Genomic DNA, 12,517 nt, shown 5'->3' on the forward strand with positions numbered 1-12,517 from the left:
TTCAAATTCCCTTACAAGTATTTGTACTGTTGACACATTGGGCACATTACACTATGTTTTCGAATGATCTCTGAATTGCATTCAATGTACTTTTCGTGGACTGCATACATCAGTAGTGTTCAGTAGTGTATACTTTAGTGTTGTGGAGTATACACTCCTGATGTATGCAATCCTCAACAAATAGTATTATATGGGTTCTATGATACATAGGCCAAGGAATGAAAGTTCTCTTTTGGTTTACAGTGGACCAGAATATAAGTGTTGTGCCAAAACTAGGCATTCAAAATAAATTTCTTTGATGATATAGCTGTGGTGGTGTGTTTCCTTCATTTATTTCTGTCAATATCTTATGATACCTACTGAAGACATGACTGTTGAGACAGTTGCAAAAGCATCTTCAACCATTTAGTGCTACCATTTGGAAATCCTGAGTCTATTATAACAGATCGAAGTGAAAACTTTATGTCCAATGTTATGTTACGGGTGTGTTGACTACTTAAACAAGTGGCAATCTAAGCCATTTCACCCCAAGAGTAATGGAATAGTTGAACATGTTCATAAAACAATTGTAAAAATGCTGTCTTATTATGTGAACAGTTGAAACTCAGATTGCAGTAGGATATTACCACTTGTAATTTCATCGTACAACACCAGGATACATGGGTTTGATCACTTTAAGGTTGTTTACAGCCACAAAATGTGTTCTCCGTTGGAGACAGAAAAGTTGCCACCTGGAATAAATTCCAGCAAAGTGAAGCAGCTAGCTATTGATTACAGTTTATTTGAGAGAGTTCAGTAGAACAGTCCAGCCACAACATGCAGGCAACAGCTCTGTAGTCAAAGGAATGATAGGATGGCACTATACCAAGAACAAGATTATGTAATGTTACCACAAACTGCTGTGAAACCAGGCAGAACTATGAAATTTACATGACCCTGGAATGGAACAGTCCAGATATTTTGTTTCACGTCATCTATCAGTGTCAAACTACAGCTCCCAGATTGGAAGATTGTAGCCCATTTTGATCACTTAATCAAGTATAAAAGTATAAAGGTACATCCTGTTGTGGATCCATCAAAACTCAGAAAGATCGAACAATGGAAATTCCACATAGGAATATCAACAATGTAGGAAGAGGCAGCTTGCTACTTCCGTAAAGAAGGCATGTCAAGTTGCAGACAGGCACAATTAAATTTAACAGTGCCTGTCCACCAAGGTTTGGACGATACTACAGTGCCGAATGACATAATGATAATGTCTTCATTGTTTGCCACATCTTCTGATCAACCTCATATCACCACCACTGTCAAGGAGCGGACTGTGCCACAAAAAGTGTTGAATTTACTAAGTGATTTCATGATAAAAATTCCATATTTGACACCGAGTGAATCTATTCCTAGTACTTCAGACATAAGGGTTACAGAGAATCACAATCAACAATGACTGCCTGCCTCGAAACAAATGTTAATCCAAGTGCCCTGCACCTTTGCATAGGTCAAAACATCACACATACCAGTGTTAGTGATTATGAGCTTTATGACAAACACTTTAATGACCTGAACCACACAGACACCTCCCACAGTCCGATTATGGTTGAACAACAATGGCTTGCACCACACCACTCCGTTGCTCTGTTTTGTCACCCATCTGCCAGCTGGCTATGGGATCAAGGTTTACATCATCACAGTACCTGTGTATTCCGACTTTCTAAATCCAGTTACGACCATAGTGACTAAATGTGAGTTCCGCAAAACAGACTATGACATTACTCATATCCCAGCTGTGCCAACTGTGCTGGGCATCATAACCAACTAGTTTATGATTCAGCATCATGCTTAACATGTGCATCACTTGCACCCTGAACTATGGGCTCCGAGAATGCATTTTTCATGGCCTTGACTGGGCAGGTCAGATTTCACTGTCTCCCAGTTCAAATGACGTCACACCTGCAAAGGACTGCACATCCATATGAACTCCATGAGACACTGCCTGTCCTGCTGGATAATAAACAGACACCTTCCTTCTTTATGGTGCCACGACCTCATGCACACTCTCACATACATTTTCTGCCGTCTCACACATCTGACATTGAGAAAGTCATACCTGCTACATCGGCCATGGAACTTCACTCACACACACAGCCATTCTTTGAACAGCCATCCAAGTTCTGCGCACATCATCATGCGATGCCAATGACACCCGTGCTGCAACATGAACCACCTCATCATGCATCTCCATACTCCAAGCCACATTTCCTGCCAGTCTCGCACACTGAGGCTTGTGCGCCTCCCACGTCATGCCCACGCCCATCTCGTGATGGTGACTTACAATCAAACCACTGACTGCTAGCATACCATCGACCACCAACCAAAACTACCATTGTTCCATGCAGATTCACCTGCAATGTGGTTTGCCCTCAGTGAGTGTTTGATGTCAGCTACTGGTATCATTGAGCATGACGAGAAGTTCACCAACCTTCTTAACTACCTTGGAGACAGTGCAGACTTTATTATTGATTTGCTTTTGGACATTCTGGCTTCTCACAAATACATAACTGCCAAGACACTATATCTACAATGACTAATATACATGCCTGAACAGTAGGTACATGTCACCATTAACGAGAATACTCTGGGTAACAGTTTGCCGTCTTCACTCTGGCACCACCTTTGAGTTCTAATTAATCCAATGCTACTACCTGATAGCTCAATATGGGCACTTTGGCTCCTAAAACTGTCAGAGAACAACCAGACAACAATGCTAGAGCATGAGGAGGCACCTCTGGAGTTTAAACTTAGCCTTGCTGGCAGAATGCAGGCACTATCACAACACTGCATTCTAACTAACAATCAACTCCACTGTGCTGCAGTTGACACCCAGTACACATGCACCGAAACCAGTTTCGCACAATCTGAGTGTGCCCCAACGTTCTGTGCAGCCACAGACTGCCCGATGATGGCCTGACTGAACCGAATCAGGCTATGGCCTCCATCTCTACTGCCCCACATGCCTTTCACTGCTCCGGCATACAACAGTCCCCTACCATGACAGCTGAGGTTGTTGCCCCCCCAGCTGGCAACCACCCCAAGTGTTTATAAACAAAAGTCGCACTGATCAAGTGCATTGCCTGCTTCCACATCCAACCCACAGCAACGCTATTGCTGCTTTCACACCAGATTTGAACAGGATGCACAGTACTGCAGACAACCTTGCACCAATCCAAACTAGATCAGTATCCTGATGTAGGCACACCAGGTCACTCTTCATCAACAAGATGCCTCTGCACACCATGACAAAAAAACAGATGCAGTGTTTGAAGAGGTAGATGATTGCCAACTATTCATCCACGACAGGCTCCTGAACACGTACTTCGTCACTGATACCAGGGCTGATGAGAGCACTCTACTGCTTACTCTCATGTCTGCTACATTCACTGTCACTGCTGCAACTGCGCACATCCAATTACACTGTAATTACAGCAGCTGGAACTGCACACATCACGCTCGACCTCAGAACAGATATGCAAATACCTTGGACATTCCTAGTGGCAATGACAGTTGAAGCAATCTGGAGAGCAGATTTCCTCTGGCACAACTAACTACTACTGGATTTAAATAATGCCCTTCTGTTGCAACAGGATGGCCAGCAACTGATCTGTGGTGTAGTCAGTGATACACTACCAGCCAGCACAATAACACCCTTGGTCACACTGCCGCTGCTTGAGCACTACTCGATCTGACACTACGAAGTGAAGCACTTTCCAACCAGCTATGCTTAAAGGCAATCAAGTACTCACTATTACATCATGGCAACAAGGTCATGCCTCAACAATGAACAACTAAGGAGACAAAACGTAGATGCCACCACATCACTACGTGCAGCTCAACAGCATCTTGACGACCCCATTTCCCACAAGGCCCTGATAGCAAGAATATTGTGCTAAGTGTTGCATCAGTGCCGATCTTGTCTTAACTCTTCTTGTCTTCTTGTTCTTGTCTTAACTCTTTTTAAACATGTAGTTTGTTATCACTTCTGCCCATAGGCTGTCCATTACAGCCATTTAGACAATGCCTGTCACACAGCTGACACCTTTTGTCTGCTGCCCTGTGCTACTAACGCATCACTATTTTTACATTTGTATGTTACACATTCTCCATTATCTCAGAATTAACCGGTGTGCCCTTTTCAGCCTTGCTGCACTATTTTACTTATTCCTCTTTATTTTATTATCTGCCTCTACTACTGAAATATTTTGCCATATGTTTGCATTATTTTGCTGTGTTGAGACTTAACATATCTGTTACTCACCCCGGAATTTCACTTTCCCCTCAGTGTCAGTGCACATCCTACGTTATCAGTTTGTCTGGATACTGACCAAACTGAATTGATGAAGTCCTCCTATTAGTAGACGGCACAGGAGCACCAACAAATTTCACTAGATTTATTTGTCACCCATATTATGGCTTTCTACCATATTTTATTTCATAAGTAAACTGTTCCCACAGTGACCTACCCCCCCCCCCCCCCCCCCCCCCCTGCTTGCTAGTTTAATACTGAGTATTTCACATGCAGTTTATGTACTAGACCATATAAAGCTATTTAAGCTGAAAACATACATAGATCAAGTTGAAGTGCAAAAGTTATACAACTTACTTTTAAGTTCATACTGTCACAAACTGTAATTTTGTAATCTCACTTAGGATTGTTTTGTTTAATTAAAACTATTCTTTTGTATTTGTCTTATGAACTGTTTGTTTTTGTGACTTTCAAACAGTAGTCTTCTTATTGTACTCATTTGTTTATTTGGTATTGTTTTACTGTAATGTGTTATTTTAACAATCTGTCTATTCAGTTTAACCCTAGTAGTGTACACCTCTGAAACTGCGATATGAAGTGTACACCAAGTTCACAGAAAGTAGAATATTTTACAATGACACTGGAGTCTCATGTAGTAAACTCATTTTATTTCACCTGTCTCATGTACTTTTTCAGTCAATATTAGTATTAATACATCCAAAATTTGAGACAAAGTAAAACCTGTCATGGAAACTTTTCAATGAAGGAAGTTGAACGTGATCTGGATTAAAGACTTTATTTGCAGTTTAATTAGATGAAGATGCTATTCATTTAATGAAATGCACAAATTACATGAATATTTTGAGGTGTTCACAATTATTTATAAATTTGAGCATTCATTATTTCCATATGAATGAGGACTGCAATGTTATCGACAGTTGGGAGTCCTGTTCTATCAGGGGCAGCTGTGTTCAAACAATGACCATTCCGATACTGTGGATGACTGTATTCTCTTCATCGTTGTCTGAATATTCGGTAGACTGATCGGTCTTGCCGCTGTCCATAACTGCTGTAGGAGCACCAGCTTCAGAATCACTTTCATCACAAAAGTCACTTACGTCACTTTCATGATTGAGTTGTTCTAACTGTGCTTTCTGTACAGCATCTTCCATTAGTGAAACATTATTCCTACATGCCATTTTTACATAAATGAACTTCACACTCATCTGTAGAACAGTTGCACAATGTGCACACCAGGGTCACAGTGGCCCTTTAAAAATATTTCTGTAAAATTAACTAAACAATAATGTCTCACAACTTCAAACATCTGTCCTCTACTAGATCTTACTCAATGCTGGATTTACAGTGGTGTCAGTGGGCTATTATGTGCACTGGCACATGCACAGAAACAAACAAATTCCAGGGTCAGAGTGACCCTGGTGTACACTTCTAGGGTACTGGACTTAATTACCTTGCTTTAGTGATCAGGTAAATTTGGATTGAAGGAATCATCCTTCAGCTGTTTGTTGCAAATGCTTTATTATCTGTTCATAAGACATAAGAGTACACTGAGAAGCGTCATGTTTTGCAGTTGTCATTTTATAGTTTTATAAGTCAAACCTATTTAATTTTGTACATCATTCTGGTTGATGCTCAGAAAGATTTAATAACATAGTTGACTTCGTGCCTTCCAACATTAATATATTTTCAGTTTGTTTAACTTCTGTTGAGTCAATTACATAGTTAGTTACTTTGAGAGTCTAATTGGTAGTGATAACAAACTCAAAATAAATTTGCCTTACAATGCTTTCACCCTTCCTGATTACAGTTAAAACAAACTATTGCATTTAAAAATTCTGTTCCATGATTTTAATGATCTGTCTTATTGTCACACAACTGATGCCATCCCAGTGGTTAACTGGTCACCAAAAGACATCAGGCCCTGTGTGTTCATGTAACTCTACAACAGACCAACCACAGTCTGACAAGGGGGTCTTTCAACGTCCTGTGGCCCCTATTCTATTATAAATTGCATTGAGTCAGTTACTTCCTCTAGTAATGCTAGGAAACAAACATTCACTGCCTTTATTAAAAAAATTAAAAGGTAAACAAACCTCAACCTGTAAATATAGATTTATTATTTTTATGTTGTATCCCAATGCTTGTCAATAAGTGTTACAGTTCCAGAATGAAATTTTCACTCTGCAGCGGAGTGTGCGCTGATGTGAAACTTCCTGGCAGATTAAAACTTTGTGCTGGACCTAGACTCGAACTCAGGACCTTTGCCTTTCGCCGGTCAACTGCTCTACCAACTGAACTACCTAAGCATGACTCACAACCCGTCCTCACAGCTTTAATTCCACCAGTACCTCGTCTCCTACAATCCAAGAATCACAGAAGCTCTTCTGCGAACCTCGCAGAACTAGCACTCCTGGAAGAAAGGATATTGTGGAGACATGGCTTTGCTACAGCCTGGGGGATGTTTCCAGAATGAAATTTTCACTCTGCAGTGGAATGTGCGCTGATGTGAAACTTCCTGGCAGATTAAAACTGTGTGCCGGGCTGAGACTCAAACTCAGGACCTTTGCCTTTTGCGGGGCAACTGCTCTACCAACTAAGCTACCCAAGCACAACTGTCAAACCATCCTTAACCTTAAAGATCTAAGGCAAAGGTCCCAAGTTTGAGTCTCAGTCTGGTACACAGTTTTAATTGGCCACAAAGTTTCAAGTGTCATAGTTACTTGTACCCCTCAAACCTGACTCTTGAAACCAGCTTTGGCTATCTTTGTACCCCCACCATCATCACAGTCCTTGATCATCAACTGTAGTTGCCACACTGATGTAACAATTATACTCACATTCCGTGATTTGAATTGTTAAATGAAATTAAAATATTGCATTGTTAATCTGTCATTGCAACTGTTGGGTCTTGTGTACCCAGAGCTATGTTGGTGATTAGTTGTCATAGGTGTGCAACACTGAAACCATGTTGTTTTTCGTGTAGCTTCTTATCTTTCACAGATGTGAAATTTGACTATTGATTGTCCATTGCCTAACAGTGATTTTAGCATGTTTGGGTCTGGCAGAACCAACAGCAGCAAGCAGGTTAAGTTCTGTTTGGTACCACAGGACCCAGAGTAGCAACAGTGGCTTCCTTTTTATAATACAAATACAATTTTAGTGCACATTCAAAGTACTGAAGCAGCCAATTTATTTCAGGAGAGGGCTAAAATGGATGAACTAGAAGATAGTGGGAATGAAAGCGATCCAAACCAGAACAATAATAAATATTTTTTTGGTAAGGAAAATCATACTAAATGCATGAAAGATGTTTGTGATCTTCATATCAGAACTAGGTATCACAACATTGTATAACATAGTCTGTGAGGGGAATTGTGGTGAATAAAAAGACAGAAATAGAAATATGGCAGTTGTTCTTCACTGATGAAGTAATATCTACTAACCTACACATCAAGGCTGCTGATTCTAGATGCTCAGCTTCTCAGTCCTTCATTCATGAGACAGATTGAGTTGAAATTGAAGTCTTTATTGGATGGTGTATCTGGGATCATATACAAGGTTAATAGGGTAAATTTGAAACAATTCTGGGACAATGATGGTACAGGATAGAAATAATCTACTCTATGACAACTCTACATAGGTTCAGGTTCCCGGCACAGTGTCTAAGACTTGATGGTAAGTCGTCTAGGTCTGAGAGATTAAAAGTGGATAAACTAGCTTCTATATGAAACAGCTTGATTTGTTCACTAAAAACTGCATGGCTCACTACTGCCCTGGAGAATATGTGACTGTAGACAAAATGCTTGTAAAACAGATGTAGTTTCTGAATGTACATTCCTTCCAAACCTGGGACAATCCAGCTGATCCAATTGATTACACCTCAAACTTGGAAGTTTATTTAGGAGAGCTACCACATGGATCTTAGTAAGCCAAGTAATTGTGCAGCTGATTTTGTGAAAAGGTTGTATAGACATATTTCCACAATATCAAGAAACATAACCAAGGATAACTAGTTTACAAGCTAAGAACTGGCCATGACACTTCTGAAAGACCAACTAACAATTCTGAGAGCAAATAAAAAAAGAACAAGAAAGAATTCCCCTGCAATTTGTGAATACAAGAGGTAGTTTAACAAGCATTTTTGGCTTTCAGAAATATTGCCAAATAGTTACATACCAAAGATGAGCAAGTGCATAATTCTGTTGATTGCTGTGAACCATGACTAAAAGTAAATGAAGCAACTAGAGAAGGAATGAAGCCTGAGATATTAACCCTACATAATTCAATGTCAAGCCCTTTTGTATTCCCAGTCATTAAAAAATTGGAGAAAAAAGCATACTGGGTCTAAGAGACCTTACCATCGCAAAGGTGATACAAACAAACAAAGTAGCAATGCAAGGTTAAATGAAATTGTATTCCCAAATGAAAGTGAAGTATTGTTACCCCCCATTGAGATTGTAGAGTTCACTTGTGGTGAACTTCTTCAGGGAAATGGGAGATGTACAAGGTGCCCCCAGGCTCTGAACCCGAGTAATTTTTATTATTTAAATTTTACAATTATTTTGACCATCGCCTCTAAGCTGATACGACAATAATTGACCAGGTCCTGCCGGAATAGGCCAAATCATCATCAGCAAAGCTGGCTTTCCAATCAAATCACATCACCTGACTGGTGAGACTGAGGGTTCCCAAAGCCATGACAGAAAAATATCTCATTCTTTTGATCCGAATCACCGCCTAGAGCATATGCTAAATGGCTGTTCCTTCAACTCTGAATTTTCCCCTTCTCCTTCAAAATGGGTCTGGGGCTACTGGAGTAATCTACTCTCATCCTCCTGGCCATCCTCACCATATAATCGCCACCATGAGCAAATAAACTGACACAGTTTCTTTATCTGAGCCTGAGCACCGGATATTAATTACAAGCCCACACCACTTTCCAATCCTGACTACATCTCTGATGGGGTGAAGAAGAAGTTTTGTTATTTTGCAAATGAGATGACCTATTGTGCTTTCCATTGCTACCACAGTTACATTCTCTCTTTTTAGAGCTTTCTTTTTTGGGTGGTGTTCACTAATAGTGTACATTCTCTGTCAAACATTTTTAATACTTTATGTTTTACGACTGAGTGATTGCGCCATATGAGAGAACATTGAATATCTCGTAATTCATGGAAGTATAAATGGACACAAATAAGTGACTATGTTTAGAGGGCAAGCCAATGTAGGCAGCTGTAGAAAACAACATGTAACCTTTTATGCAGTTGGAAATCCATAATGCCCTTGTTGAATGCTAAACCTGTCATACTTACTTGTTAATGCACTCAAAAAAATGGTTACTTATTTTCATTGGGAGTAATTCACTACTTTTATATAGTCACACTCAAGAAGATAAAGACATTGTGATGAGAACTCTCTAACAATATTTACTGGCAGAAGCCATAAAACAAGAAACTATGTAGAAAATTCCAAATTTTGTTCCTGGTGCCCAAAACTATATATCTGTACAGACCATGAAGACAAAATTACAGATGTAAAAGCTTGCACAAACTGGACTAAACAGCCATTTGTTCCACACTCCACTTGTGAATAAAACAGGGAGACACCTTGATATATGCTACCAAGAATCAAAGTAAATCTGTTATCTTGTAATGGGTTCACTTAGGACATCAAGTTATTTTGAGAGCTGTGGAAAGTTACACAGTACTTTTTATAGTTAATTTATATGTGGGTTGCTTGTTGTCCAACCAAGAGTAGGAGATTGAGTTGTAAACAGATCAGCATGTTATTGTATCCCACAGAATTGCATTTACATAAATGCAATTTGCATGGTAAGATGTTATACAAAAGTTTTGATGGATCAACAACCTCGGCATTTGGGCCCTCCCCCAAACCAAAAGAAGTTTCTCTGTCTGCTTCATTATCCAAAATGTTTCGTTATAGAAAAATTGATCGCTTGAACATAAACCTACACTACATTATACAGACAACTAATTACAAAATTACTATAAAAGAAAATTACAGAAGTATTGTTAATGCAATTTTATGGATTGTCTTACTTCTGTGCATTTGTTTTTTCTAACATCAAATTTATCCACCACAAAGAAATGGTCTTAAAAGCAAACCTCTTACAGAGGTATGCTTCTCCAGCACCCACACCCAAAATGGTACACTCTTTATTAAGTATAGATACCATTTTCTTTTCTGCTTCCTCAGGTGGAATTATAAGTGTCTCAGCAAATTCTTGCCTAGCATCTGTTTTTTTTTCTTTTTTCTTTTCTTTTTTCAAAATTTTACATTTTGGATCCTAAAAGCACCTTCGGGACCAATATTCTTGAATGAGAAACATAACAATCATCTGTCTACTCCATTTGCTACAACAAGTTTCAGTTTCGCGTATGGGGGAAAAAAAGTGACAGCAAAAGTGAATGCTCCCTGCAGTGTTTACACCAAACTGAGTGCTAATGGAATGAATGAAAACTTCCATTGGTGATTTTCTCCAAGACCGACAATGGGTGGATCACGAGTGAACACTTGCAAACGCCAAACAAACATGAACAAATGCTGCTTGCCACCCATTTATATGAAAGAGTGTGCTCTGTTCACTGTTGCTCATTCGCTCCATGTACAGGCACCTTTGTATATACAATATAAAAGACAACTCTATTCTAGAAGTCTTCCTTCTGGAATCTATGTTCCTCAGCAAAATCAAATCATTTCTTCTGATTCTGTTCATTGACCCAAAATTTCTTGTGAGCTACTCAACCCTTATACCTGCAATTCTTGCAGGTGTTTCTGACTGCATTAGCACACACCTTCTTGACTCTAACTCCCCAATCATGTTAGGAGAGCTTATTTTAGGATTTTTTAAAATTTTCACAATGATAAACCTCATGCCTGCATTAATCAATGAGTGGGGTGCCTGGTCTGTAGCTGGATTCTCAAAGTTTTGGTGACACAAAAGCAATCTATTATCAAATGAAACATCGATTTAGGTCTACTGACTACTTTAACAATCTCTTAACAATATTTGCATTGATTATGGAAGTGTAGAAGACACTTCCTTTCAGTTAGGGTCATCTCACTATCCTTATGGCCCAAGTTGTAAACTGCAATGTGCCGGCACCACTCAAAACAGCAACTGATGGCCCGACAGTGGCTGCAATCTATTGATGCTAGAGTGTACTGTGGCACTGAAGTTTTGTCCCTGGGCATGAATTTCAGATGTATTCTGATAGTGGATGAATACTTTATCAAGTAGCTTTTGTGTGAAATTTTCTATTTTGTTAACCTTGTTATCACTATGGATGTATTGTGTTCCTTATTTTTCAATAAAAATGATGTACTGACATACTTTTCACAGGACTGGCTCTTCAGAATTTATATTCACTTCTTTTCATGTACCACAGACTTCCTTCTTTAAGAAATACACAGCTAGATGAATACTTTACGGACTGACTATAGGTGTCTGTCAGAGAGAGAGAGAGAGAGAGAGAGACCGCCAAAATGGCCTAGCTGTACTGGTACTGCAAATGGGTGAAAGCAAGGGGAAACTACAGCTGTAATTTTTCCAGAGGGCATGCAGCTTTACTATATGGTTAAATGATTATGGTGTCCTCTTGGATAAAATATTCTGGAGGTAAAATAGTCCCCCATTTGGATCTCTGGGTGGAGACTACTCAGGAGGACGTCATTATCAGGAGAAAGAAAACTGGCATTCAACGTATCAGAGTGTGAAATGTCGCATCCCTAAATCGGGCAGGTATGATAGAAAATTTAAAAAGAGAAATGGTTAGGTTAAAGTTAGATAAGTGGGAATTTTGAAGTTCAATGGCAGGAGGAACACGACTTTTGGTCAGGTGAATACAGGGTTATAAATACAAAATCAAATAGGGATAATGCACTAGTAGGTTTAATAAAAAATAAAAAAGAGGATCACAGGTAAGCTACTACAAATAGCATAATGAATGCATTATTGTAGCCCACACCTACCACAGTAGTCCATTTTTTTATGCCAACTAGCTCCACAGATGATGAAGAGATTGATGAAATGTATGATGAGATAAAAGAAATTATTCATATAGTGAAGGGGGACAAAAATTTAATAGTCATGGGTGGCTGGAATTCGAAAGTAGGAAAAGGAAAAGAAGGAAAAGTAGTGGGTGAATATACAATTGGCGTAAAGAATGAAAGAGGAAG

The sequence above is a fragment of the Schistocerca cancellata genome, chromosome 1 (genome assembly GCF_023864275.1).
Source record: "Schistocerca cancellata isolate TAMUIC-IGC-003103 chromosome 1, iqSchCanc2.1, whole genome shotgun sequence".
Taxonomy (NCBI): Eukaryota; Metazoa; Arthropoda; class Insecta; order Orthoptera; family Acrididae; genus Schistocerca; species Schistocerca cancellata.